Here is a 15,632-nt window from a genome sequence, read left to right as displayed (position 1 = left end):
CAAGAACCACAGAGTCCTCAAAGCTGCGCACCATAAAGTGCCTCCTTGAAACATGTAAAGCGTTAAGCAGAGCTTGGTTTAACAAATGCCTGCTGCTTACCGCGTGCGCGTTCCGCCTTTGCTTCTGTATAGTGTGAAGTGTTTTCAGGATGAATTCTGCTCTCGGTTTCTGCTGGGTGCCTCTTCCTGAGGGTGGGGACCTTTTTTTGCGCTTGCTGTTATAGGTTGACCCTTGTTACTGTACTTTTGAGAGCACGAAACTTCATAGCTAACCCATCACTTGCACTTCTGCACTGGCTCCTCTTCTAACCAGGAGAGAGATGCCGAAACTTGCAGCTGAGAAAGGAGGCTAAAAGGGTTTGCTTTTATTTATTTATTTTTTAAGACTTCATTGGCTCATGTGACGTGGGTTGTGCCCCTTGACATTTATCCTTGATCTCCACTGGACATCCTAAAGCAGGCTAAGTGCTGGATCCCCCAAGGGATTTTGTATGGGTGCAGCTGCAATATGGTGTAGGCACTGGCGGGTTCAACTAAAATCAAAGTTTCAAAACAGGATTATTTTGCTATTCAGGATCGCTTTTATTTTATTTGGGGGGGGGGGGGGGTATTTTGTCTTAATATGGTATAAAAGCATTATAAGAACATAAAGTAAGAAATTGCCATACTGGGTCAGACCAAGGGCCCATCAAGCCCAGCATCCTGTTTCCAACAGAGGCCAATCCAGGTCACAAGAACCTGGCAAGTACCCAAACATTAAATAGATCCCATGCAACTAATGCCAGCAATAAGCAGTGGTTGTTCCCTAAGTTAACTTAATAGTACTTTATGGATTTCTCCTCCAGGAGCTTATCCAAACCTTTTTAAATCCAGCTACACTCTCTGCCCTAACCACATCATCCTGCAACAAATTGTGTTCTGAGTGAGAGAGAATTTTCTCAGATTTGTTTTAAATGCCCATCGTATTCCTTTATCTCCTTGTTACATGTAATTTTTACTTTCCTTTCCAAAGTTAAATTTACTGTTCTTTGTAAACCGATGTGATATGCAAATGAATGTCGGTATATAAAAGTTTTAAATAAATAAAATGTGCTACTTGCAACTTAATGGCGTGCCTCCTAGTCCTTCTATTATATGGAAGAGTAAATAACTAAATAACTGATTCACATTTACCCATTCTAAACCTCTCATGATTTTAAAGACCTCTATCATATCCCCCCTCAGCCGTCTCTTCTCCAAGCTGAAAAATCCTAACCTCTTTAGTCTTTCCTCATAGGGGAACCATTCCATTCCCTTTATCATTTTGGTTGCCCTTCTCTGTACCCTCTCCAGTGCAACTATATCTTTTTTTAGATGTGGCAACCAGAATTGTACACAGTAAAATTATGGTCTCACTATATAGAGCGATACAGAGGCATTATGATGATCTCCATTTTTTTTCACCATTCCCTTCCTAAGAGTTCCTAACATTGTTTGCTTTTTTTGACCGCCACAATGAAATGAGCAAATGATTTTAATGTATTATCCACTATGATGCCTAGATCTTTTATCTGGGTAGTAACTCCTAATATGGAACCTAACATGTAACTACAGCATAGATTATTTTTCTTTAAATGCATCACCTTGCACTTGGCCACATAAAAATTTCATCATCCATTTGGATGTCCAATCTTCCACTCACAAGGTCCTCCTGCAATTTAGCATAATCTGCATATGATTTAACTACTTTGAATGATTTTGTCATCCACAAATTTGATCACTTCACTCGTCATATTCCTTTCCAGATCATTTATAAATATATTGAAAAGCACCGGTCCAAGTACAAATCCCTGATGCACTCCACTGTTTACCTTTTTCCACTGAGAAAACAGACCATTTAATCCTACTCTCTGTTTCCTGTCTTTTAACCACTTTGCAATCTATGAAAGGACATTGTCTCCTATCTTTTTTTTTTTTTTTTTTTTTAATTTATTGTTTATTGAATTTTCATACCATATTTAGATACATTTACACAGTTCTTTAAAAGAAAAATATTCAGACAAAATACAATAACAAAAACAGGATATGTAACAAACTGTGCCTATCCATCCATAGAAAACCAAATCAAGTAAAGAAATGCAGGAGAGTTTAACTATCTAGGAGCGGATAAATAAAGACTCTAATAATAATGAATCTCTATCATTTCCCCTATATTATACTTTTACCAAGACATTGGAAGGCTTTAGGGTTGGGCATCCAGGTATTGTCTCAGTTGGGTTGCCTGAGTGAAAATATACTTTTTTCCTTGATTTATAATGGTACATTGACAGGGGTACTTTAATAAGAATTTTATTCCATTTTTCTGAGCCTCTTCTCTCATAACTAAAAATTCCTTCCTCCTAATTCTTGTTGTACGAGATATATCAGGAAATATCCTGATAGTCTGTCCATAAAACTTTTCATTTTGATGTCTAAAATACATTCTCATTAAAGAATCCCTTTCGGACAAAAAGGAAAACTGTATAATGAGAGTGGCTCGAGTACTTATATTAGTTTCAAAGGAATTCTCCAATAATTCTGACAAATTTATATCAGATTGATTATCCTTATTCTGATCTTGATTTTTTCTTTCCTCATTTTGAGAGACATAATATATTCTTGCAATAACAGGTATTGCTTCCTTTGTATATTTTAGAATATTTACCAAATAACTTTTAAATAAGTCTGTAGGAGTTATTAAGTGACTTTTTGGAAAATTCAATATTCTTAAGTTATTTTTTTTAACCTGGTTTTCTAATACCTCTAATCTCTCAAAATGGGACTTTTCAGATTTAATTAAATTTAATTGAATTTTATCCATTTCATTCACCTTAACTTGTACAGAATTCACTAATAATTCTACATTATCAATCTTAGATTGAAAAACCACATTCTTATTTAGAACTTCCTGCAATGTAGTTACTATATTATTTATTGACTTCTGCATTGAAACCAGCATGTTTCCTATTTCAGTAAGAGTAAAGTTTGTTGGTGTTATTACTGAAATCCCAGCTAAGAGTCCTTCCTGGATACTTCCAACTCCTCCCTCCAATGGAACCTGGTTGGGGATGGATTGCCCAGATGTATTATCACCTTGATCCCTGGAGCCCAACTGGGAGCTCACCGAGGAGCCAGTTAAAACAACTGCTTCTCTCTGGTCACAAGGTGTTAAGGGATCCATTTTGAGTTTGGGATCAAATCCTAAGGATATCCCAACTCTACCCCCAGCCGGTGGTTCTGGTGTACTTGGTGCCCCGGGGGTTAAAGATGTTTCATATGTCTGAGGGGAGGGACCCTGCTCCTGGTCCGTTCCTCTAGCGACTCCTCCTCCGGGGATATCAATAGGGGTTCTCACAAAACAATCCTCAATTTTAGGTTGGTTCGTCATCACAGGAGTAGATGATAATTCTCTCAATTTTGCTTTTCTCTTTGTATGCGGCATTTACAAAGAGAAAACAAAGTCAACCAACTATAAACAGAAATTATATTTACTAAAGCAGTCTTACCCGAGGGTCTTGTGGCTGATAGATGTCTAAATTATTTTCTCCCGCAATTTCAAAAGGCTGCAATGAATTAAGTAAGATTGCTCGCCAATGCCAATCTCGCCAGGCTAAGCCAGGCAAAGCTGCGCGCCGGCGGCTGCGGTGCGCCGGGGAGACAGCGATTTTATGGCGTCTCACCCGGCTCCTCCCCCGGCGTCCAGGTCCCACAAGGCAAGTTGAACAGGCAAAGTTTCCACTGATTCAGGCAGGTAATAGGCTGCAGCGAGTAGAGAGCAGTGGGGACAGCGATTTTATGGCGTCTCACCCGGCTCCTCCCCCGGCATCCAGGTCCCGCAAGGCAAGTTGAACAGGCAAAGTTTCCACTGATTCAGGCAGGTAATAGGCTGCAGCACATTGTCTCCTATCTCATGACTTTTTAGTTTTCTTAGAAGCCTCTCAGGACTTTGTCAAATGCCTTCTGAAAATCTAAATCCACTACATCTACTGGTTTACCTTTATCCACATTTTTAATAACCTCTTCAAAAAAAAAAAAGCAGATTTGTGAGGCAAGACTTCCCTTGGATAAATCCATGCTGGCTGTGTCCCATTAAACCATGTCTTTCTATATGCTCTGTGATTTTGATCTTTAGAATAGTTTCCACTATTTTTTCCTGCACTGAACTCAGGCTCTCCGGTCTATAGTTCCTGGATTACCCCTGGAGCCCTTTTTAAATATTGGGGTTACATTGGCCATTCTCCAGTCTTCAAGTACAATGGTTGATTTTAATGATAGATTAAAAATTTTTACTAATAGATCTGAAATTTCTCTTTTGTTCTTTCAGAGCCTTGGGATGTACACCATCTGGTTCATGTGATTTGCTACTCTTTAGTTTGTCAATCGGGCTTACTGTACTTTCCAGGTTCACTGTAATTTGATTCAGTTCATTCAAATCATCACCCTTGAAAACCATCTCCGGAACTGGTATCTCCCCAACATTCTCATTAGTAAACACAGAAGCAAAGAATTCATTTAGTCTTTCTGCGATGGCCTTATCTTCTCTAAGAGCCCCTTTAACCTCTTGACCATCTAACCAACTCCTTCACAGATTTCCTTGCTTCGAGATTTATGAATTTTGCTTCAGGTATTATGAATTTTTGCCTCTACAGTGAACTTCATTTCAAATTCTTTCTTAGCCTGTCTTATCAATGTTTTACATTTAACTTGACAATGCTTCTACGTTTTCCTATTTTCTTCAGATGAATCCTTCAGTTTTTGAAGGAAGTTTTTTTTTTTTTGGCTAAAGTAGCCATTCACCTCACGTTTTAACCATGCCAGTAATTGTTTGGCCTGCCTTCCAGCTTTCTTAATGCATGGAATACATCTGGACTGTGCTTTTAAGATTGTATTTTTAAACAATGTTACCCTTTTCACTACCACGTAACAATCTAATAATCAAACATATATCCATTGAGTAAGGTCTTGGCAGGCCTCTGTGAAGGATATAAATTAAATGCGTATGTCCATCGTGGTCAGAGAATCTGTGAATCTGTTTCTCCACTATTAAGAAATGGCTCTCTTCACTATACTCTTACCCAACACACACGTAATTTCTACTCATAAAGATTCTACTGTGCATTTAATCTCTTGTATGAGATTTATCCTGTTGGACTCTATGCCTTCCTGTACATAAAAGCGCCCCCACCAAGTTGATCCTCCCTATCATTATGATATAATTTGTACCCCCGGTATAGAGTGTCCCATTGGTTATCCACCTTCCATCAGGTCTCTGAGATGCCAATTATGTCTATCTTATCATTCACTGCTACATACTCTAACTCGCCCAATTTCTTAGACTTCAGGCACTGGCATAGAAACATTTATATTACCCTGAGACACTGGAACAATATTATATAGTCTGACACAGGTGAGATGGGGAAGGGAGGGTTACTGTTGGTGCAGACAGGTTGGTATAAAATAGTTTTTCCTAGCATCTTCTAGACAGATGGATTCAGGACCAGTGGGTTATGCACCTCTACCTGCAGATGGAGATGGAGCAAACAGACATCACAGTATATGTGCTCTGCAGTGACAGCCTGCCAGTACTCTCTGTCTCCAGCAGATGGGAGACATGCATTTCCCTACTAGGAATTGCTTCAAAATTTAGAGGAAAATTAATTGGAGGTTTAAGTTGCCCCACTCCCCTGTGATGATACCTAATGGTTGCTCCCCCAGTTGAGATTTCCTGAGTTGATTTCCATGGTCCCTCAGAAGAGTGCCTTGGTCCGGTAGCTGGTTCTTCCGGCATGGTCTTAGCTGAATTAAGCAGCCGAAAGGCAGCAAGTGCAGGAAGCAGAGCTCAGCAGTGATGGTATATGCCCGCTCCCTCTGCAGCCAGAAACCATCTCTGTACTCGGTTTGCAAGTGGTGCGGTGACAGGGCGCTTAGTTTTGTGGCGCATTAGACTTGGGACGCCTAAATTTTATGTGCATAAATTTTGTGCTCCTAAATTTTTTCAGTGTGAACTCAGCTGGATGCACATCTGTTAAGCATACTGACAGACTAATGGCACCAGTGGCTAAGAAACCTATGCAATTACCCAAACACTAAGAAGATCCCATGCTACTGATGCAATTAATAGCAGGGGCTATTACCTAAGTAAACTTGATTAATAGCCGTTAATGGACTTCTCCAAGAACTTATCCAAACCTTTTTTGAACCCAGCTACACTAACTGCACTAACCACATCCTCTGGCAATAAATTCCAGAGCTTTATTGTGCGTTGAGTGAAAAAGAATTTTCTCCGATTAGTCTTAAATGTGCTACTTGCTAACTTCATGGAATGCCCCCTAGTCCTTCTATTATTCGAAAGTGTAAATAACCGAGTCACATCTACTCGTTCAAGACCTCTCATGATTTTAAAGGCCTCTATCATATCCCCCTTCAGCCATCTCTTCTCCAAGCTTGAACAGCCCTAACCTCTTTAGTCTTTCCTCATAGGGGAGCTGTTCCATCCCCTTTATCATTTTGGTTGCCCTTCTCTGTACCTTCTCCATCGCAACTATATCTTTTTTGAGATGCGGCGACCAGAATTGTACACAGTATTCAAAGTGCGGTCTCACCATGGAGCGATATAGAGGCATTATGACATTTTCCGTTTTATTAACCATTCCCTTCCTAATAATTCCTAACATTCTGTTTGCTTTTTTGACTGCCGCAGCACACTGAGCCGACGGTTTTAAAGTATTATCCACTATGATGCCTAGATCTTTTTCCTGGTTGGTAGCTCCTAATATGGAACCTATCATCATGTAACTACAGCAAGGTTATTTTTCCCTATATGCAACACCTTGTACTTGTCCACATTAAATTTCATCTGCCATTTGGATGCCCAATCTTCCAGTCTTGCAAGGTCCTCCTGTAATGTATCACAGTCTGCTTGTGATTTAACTACTCTGAATGATTTTGTATCATCCGCAAATTTGATAACCTCACTTGTCGTATTCCTTTCCAGATCATTTATATATATATATATTGAAAAGCACCGGTCAAAGTACAGATCCCTGAGGCACTCCACTGTTTACCCTTTTCCACTGAGAAAATTGACTATTTAATCCTACTCTCTGTTTCCTGTCTTTTAACCAGTTTGTAATCCACGAAAGGACATCGCCTCCTATCCCATGACTTTTTAGTTTTCATAGAAGCCTCTCATGAGGGACTTTGTTAAATGCCTTCTGAAAATCCAAATACACTACATCTACTGGTTTACCTTTATCCACATGTTTATTAACCCCTTCAAAAAAAATGAAGCAGATTTGTTACGCAAGACTTCCCTTGGGTAAATCCATGTTGAGTGTGTTCCATTAAACCATGTCTTTCTATATGCTCTACGATTTTGATCTTGAGAATAGTTTCCACTATTTTTCCCGGCACTGAAGTCAGGCTCACTGGTCTATAGTTACCCGGATCGCCCCTGGAGCCTTTTTTAAATATTGGGGTTACATTGGCCACCCTCCAGTCTTCAGATACAGTGGATGATTTTAATGATAGGTTATAAATTTTAACTAATAGATCAGAAATTTCATTTTTGAGTTCCTTCAATACCCTAGGATGCATACCATCCGGTCCAGGTGATTTGCTACTTTTTAGTTTGTCAATCTGGCCTACTACATCTTCCAGGTTCACAGTGATTTCGTTCAGTTCGTCTGACTCATCACCCCTGAAAACCATCTCCGGAACTGGTATCTCCCCAACATCCTCATTAGTAAACATGGAAGCAACGAATTAATTTAGTCTTTCTGCGATGGCCTTATCTTCCCTAAGAGCCCCTTTAACTCCTCAGTCATCTAATGGTCTAACCGACTCCCTCACAAGTTTCTTGCTTCGGATATATTTAAAAATGTTTTTATTATGAGTTTTTGCCTCTATGGCCAACTTCATTTCAAATTGTCTCTTCGCCTATCTTATCAATGTTTTACACTTAACTTGACAATGCTTATGTTTTATCCTATTTTCTTCAGATGGATCCTTCTTCCAATTTTTGAAGGATTTTTTTTGGCTAAAATAGCCTCTTTCACCTCACCTTTTAACCATGACGGTAATCGTTTTGCCTTCTTTCCATCTTTCTTAATATGTGGAATACATATGGACTGCGCCTCTAGGATTGCATTTTTAAACCATGTCCAAGCCTGTTGAACACTTTTAACCTTTGATGGGACCCACAAGGTGATCTCCCTATTGCAGGAGCTCAGTTGGGTGGTGAACATAGCCAAGAGAAGTCTTCAGCCATCTCAGTTGTTGGAGTATCTGGGTGTTCGGTTTGACATGAGGCAGGGCAAAATTTTCCCGACAGAAGCTCATATTCAGAATTTGATGACTCAGGTCTGTCTCTTGGTGACCACTATATGCCTGACAGTGTGGTCCTATCTACAGATACTCTGTTTTATGGTGGCAACCGTGGAAGTGGTAGTGCCATGGACGAGGGTGCATACGCATCCTCTTTAGCACTCCCTGCTGTCTCAATGGAATCCGCAGTCTCAGGACTATTCAATTCAGCTCCACCTGCCGTTGGAAGTCTGCTCTCACCTCCAGTGGTAGTTGCAAGTGGATCATCTGAGAGAGGGAGTTTCCCTGACATCTTTGGACTGCTTGGTACTCACAACAGATGCGAGCCTCCAGGGTTGGGGAGCTCACTGTCGGGAACTAACAGCACAAGGGTGCTGGAATACAGAAGAGTCTCTCTGGAACATCAATTGGCTGGAAGCCCAGGCGGTCCATTTGGCATGCCTGCAGTTCAGCGGCAGCCTGCAGGGTTGAACAATCCAAGTAATGTCGAACAACGCAACAACGGTGGCTTACATCAATTAGCAGGGAAGATCCAAGAGCCAGCAAGTGTTGCTAGGAGATAGACCAACTTATGGAATCAGCAGAAGTGCATCTTCAGAAGATCTCGGTCTTGCACATTGCAGGAAAAGACAATGTAAGATAAAACTTTCTCAGCAAGGAGAATCTGGATCCAGGAGAATGGGTATTGTCAAATGAGATGTTTCAGCTGATAGTAGATCACTGGGGCCTTCCGTTTCTAGACCTGCTGGCAACTTCTCGCAATGCGACAGTTCCTCGACTCTTCAGTCGTAGGAGAGATCTGAAGACCCTCGGTATCAATGTTCTTGTGCAGGTCTAGCCGGAGGACAAGCTGCGGTATTCTTTTCCTCTGTGGGCCATGTTGGGCAGAATAGTTTGGAGGGTCGAAGGCCACAGGAGGATGGTGCTTTTGGTGCACCGGGTTGGCCCAGGTGACCATGATATGCAGATCTGTGAAGACTCCTGGTAGACTCAGACTTCTGGCACACAAGGATCTGTTGCAGCAGGGACCTGTCCTTCACGAAAATCCGACTTGGTTTTGTCTTTCGATATGGACCTTGAAAGGGCTCACTTGTTGAAGCATGGATATTCTACTGCGGTGATTACCACCTTGCTATGAGCAAGAAAGTTATCCACTTTCTTAGCCTATATGTGGGTCTGACTAGTGTTTGAGGCTTGGTGTGAAGATCGAGGAGTGCTTCTTTGTTCAGTTAGGATCCCGCTCATTTTGGAATTTTTGCAAGATGGGTTGAATAAAGGGTGGCCCTTAATTCCTTGAAGGTACAGGTAGCGGCTCTTGCCTGTTTCAGAGGCCAGGTGAATGGTGAATCCTTATTGTCTCATCCTGATGTGGCCCGTTTCGTGAGGGGAGTGAAAATCATTGCCTTCCTTGTGTTACCGGTACCCTTGTGGAGTCTTAATCTGGTGTTGGATTTCTTGGCGGGCTCTACATTTTGACCGTTACATTGCCTTTCATTGCGGTTACTGACCTTGAAAAAGTCCAATAGCAATATGTTCTGTGCATTGAATTTTCAAGCTGCAGGCCTTGTCTTGCAGGGAGCCATTCCTTCGGATGACTCCAGGAGCGATACAGCTGCGTACTGTTCCTTCTTTCTTGCCTAAAGTGGTCTTGGATTGATTCAAGTGAAAATCTATTTTCTTGCTGTCTCTGGATAAGGAAAGAGATGCAGAGGAATATTACCTATTGCATCCTTTGGAATTCAAGAGACATGTCGTGAGGTATCTGGAGGTTTCTAAACCTTTCCGAAAGATGGATCGCCTGTTTGTGTTGATGGTGGAGGTAAACAGGGTGAAAAGTCAAAATCACAGTGAACTTTCACAAAATATTTTAGAACAAAAAAATTATTCAAAATAAACCAACTTAGATTAAAGAATACTTAACATAAGGAAAAAGCCCTCAGAACCTTATATGCAAAGTTCTCTGTGGAACACATAAGCATATAGGTAGATCAATCATGAGTCAAAAAAATCCTCAATTTTTTACTTCTTTTATTATAATTCAAAAGACATCAAAAGTATTCTATTTTCTTTTAGATTATTGATAATGTTTTCTGCATATAAAAACATCATTATATGTCTTCCCAATTAGGCTTGTAGAACTATCTTATATGGCTGGCTAGCCTGATATAGTAAAGCTGAATGTTGAATGTTTGAGAATGGATATAAAATATCAAAAAAGACTTATCTTGTTGTCACCATGTATCAGCTCAACATGCAAACACTTGCCTGTATTCCCAGAAGTTGTAAGGCTAAATGCCCCAATGTCTCAGACTGAATGCCCCTGATGCTGTTAGCTAATGTTTCGCCCACAGGCTGTTTCAAGGCAATTTCTGGAAGATCAATAAACATAATGAATTAAAAAAACTAACTTTCATCGAAATTCGTTGTGATTTTGACTTTTCATTTTGTGCTTTCACTTACCTGGTAAACAGGGTGAGCCAGCTTATCGGGCTGCGATAGCTCGCTGGATTAAGGAGGTAGTCACAGCCGCTAAAAAGCCATTATCTGCTCAGGTTAGAGCTCAGGCAGTGTCATAGACGGAGGTTAGATGGTTGTCTCCCATCGACATTTGCAGAGCGTTGGTGTGGTCCTCGTTACACACTTCTTACAGGTATTATCATCTGGATGTGCAGGCCCGGGAGGACACAGCCTTTGCACTTGTGGGTTTGACTGGGTCGCGGGCAGCCTCCACCCTATTCAGGAGTAGCTTGGGTACATCTCCCCCCCCCCCCCCCCCCCCCCCCCCCCCCCCGGTCCTGAATTCATCTGTCTGAGCACTAGGAACTGAGAAATTACTATTTACCTAACAATTTCCTTTTCCTTAATCTAGACAGATGGATTCAGCTTCCTGCCCTTGTCTGCTGAACGATTGTGTTATGGTCCTCCTGTGTGGCTACGTTTTCCAAGGGATAACTGGTAAGTGTTCATCCAGTCCCTAGATTAGTATTCATACATTCTTGCCTGAGTTCAGTGTTTCCTGTTTGAGGACAGAAATATTTATCTGTTATTAATCAAATTTTTGCTAGTCTGTCCACAATTGCTTTTGCAGAGGATACTGGCAGGCTGGGGGGGGGTCACTGCAGGGGTATATATACTGTGACGTCAGTTTGCTCTGTCTCCATCTGCTGGTAGAAGTGCATAACCTACTGGTCCTGAATACATCTATCTACACTAAGGAAAAAGAAATTATCAGGTAAGTAGTAATTTCTCATTCTGTATCATGTGGCACACACTTTCCTCCTCATTTCTTCTATGCATCTTGAGAGAAAACCCATTGAAAATTGTGATGCAAATGAAGGATATAACTAGTTTTCATAGCACTTCTAAGGCAATTTTAATTTTTAGCCCATCTTTCCAAGACAGCTTACAGTATTATTAATAATTCGGGACCAATAATTCCATGCCCCAAAGAACTTAATTCGGGACCAATAATTCCATGCCCCAAAGAGCTTACAATCTAAGAGGGTACCTGAAGGGAAGTGACTTTCTCAAGCTCAAAAAGAGTGTTGCTGGGAGAAATGGTGTTTTAAACCCTGCTATCCCTGATTCTCAGCCCATTGCTCTAAGCACTGGTCCACCCCTTGTGTGGTTTGTATTCCTCATAGACTTGGGAATGAGGAGGATCAATAATACAGTCAGCACGTTCCAATTATCTGTTTTTCCTTGAGCTTATTTACTATGGTAGAAAAAATGGTTCTCCATAAGAGGGTTTTCTCACATGAGACTTAAATGCTACAAATCACTAAAGCAGGAAAAATGTCTGCTCTATTTAGATTTATTAATTAATTTATTTTTTTTAACTAATTTGGAGAAGAATAAAAGCAACTCTGTAACTGATTAATCATTATCATATGCTAACCATCAGAGAAGGTCAGCATGCCCTTTCCAGCTAGATTTACTTTTTTTTTTCTGCTTGGCTATAGTAGGTTTGAAAATTAATTTGGGATTTCGAGGCTTTGGGCCTGTGTATGACTATAAGATGTACTTTAGGGTTGGAGGCCATTTTGACCTTTTTCTATGAAATATTCCAATGTTCCCTTTCAATAAACACAAGGATCAATCCAGAACGTTTACAAACTTCTGCATCTCTCCCAGGGAAGGTTTACATTCTGCTAGCAGGGAAAATGGTTTAAATTACATCTTAAGGGAAATAATGATTAACAGAAACATATTTCTAGCCATGTAATGCAGTTTTGTCCTTCTGCCAAATTACAGCTGACCTCGTCAATAAAGATCTCCTTGGTTCAGAAGTGGAGTAGCCGCCTAGTGGTTAGAGCAGCGGGTTGCGAACCCGGGCAGCCAGAGTTTAAATCCCATTGACGCTCCTATTGGCCTCAGGCAGGTCACTCCATTGCCTCTGGTCTCAACTTGGAGGTGGATTTCAATAGCGGCTCACGTAAAAAGGCCCATGTAGGTGAATTGTGGAGCAAGCGTGCACAACTCTTATTTTAAACCTGGAAACTTACGCATGTATATGTGCGCACGCACAACTCTACAGAATGCATGTAAAAAGGGGGTGGATTTGGGGGGGGGGGGAGGGGCAGGGGCATTCCAGCCAGGGCCAACATTTACCTACATAAATCCTGATTTTAAAACCGGCTGCCGCAGCGCATGCAGGGCTGTTACCTGCACAGTTTACTTCTGCTCTTTATCAAGTGTGAGTCGGAAAAAAACTTATTATAGCCAAAAACTGCTAGGGCCCAAGGTCTGGGAAAGGGGGGGGGGGGGGGTGGTGCAGGCTGAAGAACCAGAGACAGACTGGGCAAACTGGTTATTTCCTTCGTGCGCCCGTGTTTTAAATTGTGCTTATTTGCGCGTGAAAAAATCGACAAGTCCTAAGGAAAGCTACACAAATGTTTCCTCGCGTAATTATGAGCACACGTTCACACGTTAAAGTATTTTGTGCTATTTGTGAACGTGGGCGGACTATTTAAAATTCCCTGTGTATGCGGGCACGTGTGTGTGCTTGTTTTAAACTTACCGACTTACGGGCCAATACAGTACAGTGTGCTCCGACGGAGCGCACTGTTAACCCGCCATTGGATGCACGTTTTCGACACGCTAGCTTTACCCCTTATTCAGTAAGGGGCCGAAAACGCATGTCCAATCCCCCGAACCTAATAGCGCCCGCAACATGCATATGCATGTTGATGGCCCTATTAGGTATTCCCGCGCAATTCAGACAACAAAATGTGCAGCCAAGTCACACATTTTGCTTTCAGAAATTAGCGCCTACCCAAAGGTAGGCGCTAATTTCTTCGGGCACCGGGAAAGTGCACAGAAAAGCAGTAAAAACTGCTTTTCTGTGCACCCTCCGACTTAATATCATGGCGTTAAGTCGGAGGACCCAAAGGGTAAAAAAAGTAAAAAAAAAAAAAAAAAAAGTCTGCCCGCAGCTGTCGGGTCAAACCAGATGCTCAATTTTGCCAGCATCCAGTTTTCGAGCCCGTTGCTGTCAGTGGGCTCAAGAACCGACGCCAGCAAAATTGAGCGTCGGCTGTCAAACCCACTGACAGCCTCCGCTCCGGTCCAAAAGGAGGCGCTAGGGACACACTAATGTCCCTGGCACCTCCTTTTGCCTGTTTTTACCACCGAGCCTCATTTGAATAGAGAATCGTGCGCACAGGAGAGCGGACTATACTGTATCGGCCCGTTACATTGTAAGCCCTCTGGGGAAATGGAATATACCTGAATATAAGCTGCTTTCAAGTGTCCTGAAAGGTGAATTATAAAAAAAAAAAAAAAACCCCATAAATTTTGAAAACTGTCTGGTAGTTATGATACATAGATCTCGTCCAAGATGTGAATATTAGTGTATTAGCTACATCTGTGCCTCTCTACCTACTGAGTGCCAAACATAGGGACATTGACTAAAAGTTCCCTTTCTTTATTCTTCGGTCAGCATTGCCTTCCTGTGGTTTCCAAATAGAGCTGGGCCAAACATGCAGATTAAAACTCAGGATCAGATTGACTGGAAGGCGGTTCTAAAAGGTCAGACCAGTAAAGCACAGCACCCCTCCTGAATGACAGACGGACTGAAAGCTTTCCCCATCTCATTCCTTATGCATTAATGGTGGATCCTCTTCCTAAATGCATGGAGAGGTTCCATCAACTGATGGATACTGTATGTCCCTGAACTTGTACATTCCTGGTGGAACCTGGGCACTAGTGAAGGAAACTCTTCACTATTTGTACTGCAGTGCAAACTGCAGTTGTCCATTAGTGGTGTACCTTGTGCATCAGTAATAAAATAACCCCTGTGCATTAGCGCTGGAAGGTGCATATCAGCTGCATTAGCGCTGGAGCTGGCATAGGAGTGGCAGAAGCTGTGCAGTATTTATTTAAAATTTTTTAAAATTTTATTTAGTTAATAATTGTCAAATTATACTCTGTATTTACTTTAAGAATGATGCATTTACTTTGAGAATGATGTTAGCTCAATATTGTTACTTGTCACTTTGTTCCATGTAATGCTCTCATGCAAAGTTTTTTGTTCTCTGGAAACCGGTGTGATTTGTAATTTCTACAAGAATGTCGGTATATAAAAAACCAAAATAAATAAATAAAAACATGCCATTCCAACATTCATGCTAGGCTGCAGTAAAAGTGTGCATAAAACAAGATTAAATATTAGCGAAGAACATCAGCTGCCTATCAATTATAATCAACAAAATTCTAAAAAAAAAAAAGGTTAAACATCAAATATCCAAAATGTATAGCTTACCATATGAAGCACATTATGGGCCCTGGCGCTGTACCAGTTACGCTTGTCTAGCACCTCTCTAATAAAAGTAGGGTCAGTGTGGTGAGGCACCGGATCAGACAGGCACTGGTGCACAAGAGAAACCTCCACTATTGCTGTTTGTTTAGCTCTGGCCCCAGCAGACTTGGTGGTAGCAATGATGCAGTATCGGGGTTAAATCCTGTACCATAGTGGCCTGCTGGCAATCTTCAACTATAGGGCCTGGGTTCTTCAACATTTCCCGGAAATATTCCGAATGGGCCAGGTTTTTTTTGGGTTTTTTTTTTTTTTAAACTCCCCCCCTCTCCTGGTTATCCTTGGTCTAGAAGTGGTTTGTCATGCTTTGGGCACATCAGTATTTGCAGAGCAGAAATTTCGGATGAACACTGCCAAAACCAATGACCTGCGAGCATTGATTGACCCAAATGAAGGCACCCGGTGACCCAGTGAAGCATTAAAAAGAAGCGCCAGTTGTTGTGTTTTTTTTTCATAAAAGCATTCACTGCAG

This window comes from Rhinatrema bivittatum, chromosome 4, assembly GCF_901001135.1.
Source record: "Rhinatrema bivittatum chromosome 4, aRhiBiv1.1, whole genome shotgun sequence".
Lineage (NCBI taxonomy): Eukaryota > Metazoa > Chordata > Amphibia > Gymnophiona > Rhinatrematidae > Rhinatrema > Rhinatrema bivittatum.
This window is presented reverse-complemented; position numbering follows the sequence as displayed.